Here is a 5397-nt window from a genome sequence, read left to right as displayed (position 1 = left end):
GGTAGTTTCAATTTAGATTGTTGTAATGAAAGAAATTTCTTTGTTGCGGTATCAGCATCCTCATTTCGTTAAATACCAACATGACTAGGAATGCAACAAAATATGATGGACTTTTTAAATGAGAGTTTATGGACTCTGAGAAGAATAATTTGAATTAAATGATTTTCCATATTTCGGCTGTGAATTCATTGTAATACTGAAAATGAGTCGGAAAATATAATAAACTTTTCTTCATTGTATTTTGAAATGAAACTTAGGACAATAGCTTTTGCGTCGACTGAAAAAAATATGTAGCGTTATTTGGCAAACGAAATTTTGATTGATGTAGGTGGCTGACGGCGGCACAGAAAACTTTTAAATAATCTTTTGAACCATCTGTTTGAATTGAAAATTGGTAAGTCGACTTGGTTTCATTATATTTGGACTTGAGTATTTCAGTTTTGTTTTAGACATTTTTACAACAAAAAGGATCTGTGTTCTTCATAGAATTGTAGATGCGAAATCCAAACGGGTTGAATTGTTTTTGTGTTCCCTCATATGGATCAAAGTCCTTAGGTTTAAATACGATTTTATGAGCAGGGCTTGATTTGTTGGCAGCCACCCTTAAAGCATATTGTAATGATAGTTTTTTACGTCGTGTGTAAAGGGAAGGTTCTGGTACTCCAACAAGATCAGGACAACGAATGACGCCCCCCCCCCCCACCCCTGCCCCCTTCCCATTTAGGAATTCAGAGTACGGTTGGCAATGCACTTGCATGAATGGCCAATAAAAATGAAATTGAAAGTAAATTTTGTGCAAATGCTGCCTTTTCGATTTCAATAAGTAGATCCCCTGTTCGCAATATATTGACAGATTTTGGCGCACCAGCTATACTCTCAAGGGTTTTTCGATAACAAAAAGGGGAAATGCTTGTCATTTTGAAATCATCTTAAGTAAATTGAGTCAGCAGGAATCGCGGGGATAAACCATATTGGTTGTGAAAAGTCGGTGAGAAGTTTTTTTACCTTCCGTGTGTTTAGAGTCTGCTTCCGTATGCAGTCGTTTTTTTTTTTTTTTAATTTTGGTTTGCCATAGTTAGATATTTAAAATTCATCACTCACAGCCCCTACCCGCCACAGAGTCCAACAAGGGAATATATAAACAGAGCGGATATCTAGCTCATACATGTCAGGGATAATGTAGTGATATACTCGGACAAGTAGTTTACAATCGTGTTTATATTGCCAGCTGTATTGCAAAAACGCAATCAGGGGATTCAAAGGATTGTTACTCTACTAAACCCGTTTGGCCCTAAGCCACCGTCTTCAAGGAGTATAGATTGAAAATAAATATTGCAATAAAAAAGTAAAATGAAATGGTGTTAACATAACACGAAGTTTGCTAATCGCAGTAAAATGTAACCGTAGACTAAAGTTAGATTTTGTGTAACGTATTTTGCTTCAAAATTATGTTTGTGTAAATATAAAAATGAACATATTTAGACGAAGTTTAAATTGATATGAAACGATAGAACAAGTAAACCTAAAAATGAGATTTCCTAGAGCATGGCATGACTAGACTTTTGATCGCATCTGGCCAGTACGACCGACAAAAACGTCTTCACCAAATTAGAGGCCAAAGATGTCCGTTGGCACCCACACGCCGAAAAGAGAATGCACCCATGAAAGACACATTCATCACGTCCCTAGGATGTTATGGGGCACCTAAATATCCAGGCCCCTCCTCTCCGGTTTACAGGTCGCCAATCACGGCAAACGGGCGGCTCCATATTTTTTTTGGCGGCGGGGTTGGGGGGGGGGGGGAAGGGGAGGATTCGTACTTCTTTGCATGGAGATTCATCCGGCATTTTCTATCCCCCGCCGGCAAGGGACATTAATATTTACACATTGCCGTACTGATCTGAGTTTGACTTTACATATTCTTTGATTATGTTATGTCAGGCAAACGGTGGTTGCACTTTATCCTCCTATTGCTTTTTGATGACGATATAATTTTGGATACAGACCACCTTTAATTAATTTTGATGTCATACAGCGTATCATTTGAAATGTATACGGGACCACTAAGAGTTTACACAATACTTAAATGATATACTTTTTCAGAGGCAGATGAGTCCTTTTCGCTGGATAACATATTATTGTGATGTAGTTTTTAAGAAACTAAGTTATCGCGATATAGATTACTATGCTTTACACGCTAATCATCTTAGGATTTATTCAACATTGATTGTAAATTTAACTGAGATATAGCACTATCAAGATAATATATAGGCTTACACGTCAATAAAACAGATATGAATATTCAGTGCGAATAAAACACAATTTCTGACCGGTATACGAGAACATTAAGAGATATATGAATGTATTTAGCACCATGTATTACTATTCAATACCTTTTAATACGAAGGACAAGAAAATAATTGCTGGATTGCATCAAAGTCACCAAAAAGCAACTCCCGCTTTAACCTGCTAGTAAAAAATTGATATATTTACAGTAAGTGTTTATAAAATATAACGTTTATGAACTAAAGCTTTGTCTCAGTTCAAACTATTTCGACATATGATATCCATACTACAGTTTAGTAATGGAACACAGGCATGTGAATTCTTGTACACAGTAACATATTGTTGTAAGCATTATCCAACATACACTTAACATATATTGTGTTTAAATGCCGCCAGGATCTTACTAATACATAATCCAAGTCGCCCATTTGTTTTATAAATAGTCATATACGTATTTAGTGTATTCGAATTAAATGAATTGCGAACGTAAACAAACAGGTGAACTTTGTTCGCTCGAACTCGGTTAATTTAAGCACTTTTGCCGATCTTTGCCAAAATATCTATACAATATGCATTGTTCGTCCCCGGAAAACTCGAATTATTTTTTACACCTTGTGAGATTGATAAAATGGAGTTAAAGTTGTTTGCACTAATTTAATGTACTGCTTAGCATGTTTAAGCTCTGCAACCAAGGTGACCAATTTAGGGCCATTTTGGCTCTCTTGTTTGTTGTTATTTAGACAGAAACGAAGTATGTCTGTCAGAGCGTGCGTTTGTGCAGCCATCTGCTTTCAGCAAACTGTTCACCATTTTTAGAGACTGTATTTTATTGTGACAGTGTTCTAAGACGTGGAACAGAATTTAAGACATCTCGCAAGAGATAAAAGACAAAATACATCAAACAGAAAAGTGGAAACTCCACAGACCATTCACTAAGACAAAAACGAAAATGTTGCAGGCTCGGTTTGACTGAGCCTGTTATTGGACACAGAGACATGTAAATTAAGAGTTTGGGTTGTGTTTGAACGTTTGTGATATATCAGATATTTATCAAAATCTTGAACCATGTGTAAAGACAAATGTACTCTAATAGTTGCAGCACTGTAAGATACATGTAATAGTTAACGGTGTCATCACACACAAAATATCAAAAGAGTCTGACTGAAACTGTCAGTCAACAAGTGTAAAATTTAATTTCACATACTTTCTGACATTTTTGTCTTAGAGAAAATACATTTTGAATGCTAAAGACAAAGACATTGTTTAGCTATGTTTAAACCTAACCCAAATACGGATGAACACATGCAGGAAACTCTTTAACTAGACTTTAATATTTAATTCTGTGACGACAAACCGACAAGTGAATATTTATGAGCAAATGAAAACGTTAACAAATTAAACGGCCGGAAGCAAATTCTTTCACAATCACCCAGTATTCAGATTGATTTGCAAAATGCGTAGCAAGAACCGACAAATGACAATCGTTTATTAGAATTTCTGTGATTACATTTCACAGATTAATCTCGAGGGATCAATATTTACTAAGGCCCGGAAATCTAATAATCTGAGAATTCATTGTTGACAGAAGTGTTTAATTACACATCACGAAAGCTTTAGCGTAAAAGCCTGCTGCATATTAGTTCCGTCCTAGCTGCAATTTATTTCGAAATAAATACGGATACTGAATGCTATCTTTGTACAAACAAATCAATCTTGATTTACTTCTTTTTATTTTTTCCCCAAGCAAGCTTCAATAGCTGATGTTTCATCAAGCACAGCTTTGAAAGAGTATTTCAAAGAGTCTTGTAACGAAGAAGTATGGGAGTAAGCCTTTCAGTAACAAATCACGTTTGACTTGTCTGATCTGACAAAATTCTGATTCAATATTAACCATCATGTTGATAGGACTTCCAATTTTCTAATTTTTGTACAAATTCTCTAGTACTTAGATCGTGGAATACAAACTGTTTTTGTATGTGTTTGCTTAACAACGGGAACGTGAAAACCATGTCCGAAATTATTCTGTCTGTTCTTTGGGCATTATCTCGCTCTTCTTGATCAGATCAATCTGTATCTGCACTGGTAGAGGACGGTTTTGCACGCCCATGAGTGGCTTCCGTTTTCTGTATAATATGTATGTTTTTAAAGCACCAGACATTTATCATTACAAGCTGTAATGTAATTTTAAATCCATTTGCAGAAAATGCTACTAAATCCGGTCAACTTCCGTTTTCTGTAAGTATTTAAGCACCAGACATTTATTATTATAAGTTGCAATGTAATTTTAAATCAATTTGCAGAAAATGCCACTAAATCCTGTCAACCTAGACAGGTTTTTATCATTTCCTCACCCTGTTTCAGAATACTTACTAATAATGGCAGAAGAAAGTATGTGACAGAGTTATATAAGGGACAGACATGGATTTTACCAAATTACAGGATATGAGTAAATCCGTATAAACTGGCTAAAATATTTATCAATGCTGGCCGCTATGTAGTATTTTCCTTCGAAATTTCTGTAGCTTTGAAATCAACACACTGGTTTTCCTACTATTAATTTCCCTGCTGCAATATGAACTCTATATTGTTCTCGTACCTAAGCGGAAACCTTAGCCGCAGTGTATTGTTGCACATTTCATTCCATCTAACAACAGACGGGATCTAACCGAGTCTTTGCAACTGCACGTATTACTGAACATTTATCGCAGTCAAAGTTTAACGTACATTTAAAACCTACAATATTACCATAAATTTTAAATTGATATTATCGTGTGAGTATCTCATTTTATTTTGGATGTAGGATTTCCAAGCAAATTTTGCAACTGGTACGGAGATGTTTAATCGTTTTTCGGATAAAAAAGATAAAAAAGGGTTTTCAAATTGCAAATAGAGTATCAGTATATTAATTGAAGTATCAATGTTCGCGTGCTTCTTTGAATTCGTAAGCTATTTATCTAATATTTTTTTCTGTATAAAGAACGAGTGTTAAAACATTCCTTTTCAGCAGCTGTTTACTTTGAAATAATAAATGCGGTCTTATGGTTTATGAGGAGTTCGAATATGAGGTAGAGTAGAAGAAATATTGACACATGAAAAAACATGGGAGTCCGG

Source organism: Mercenaria mercenaria, chromosome 14 (genome assembly GCF_021730395.1).
Source record: "Mercenaria mercenaria strain notata chromosome 14, MADL_Memer_1, whole genome shotgun sequence".
NCBI classification, from domain to species: Eukaryota; Metazoa; Mollusca; class Bivalvia; order Venerida; family Veneridae; genus Mercenaria; species Mercenaria mercenaria.
This window is presented reverse-complemented; position numbering follows the sequence as displayed.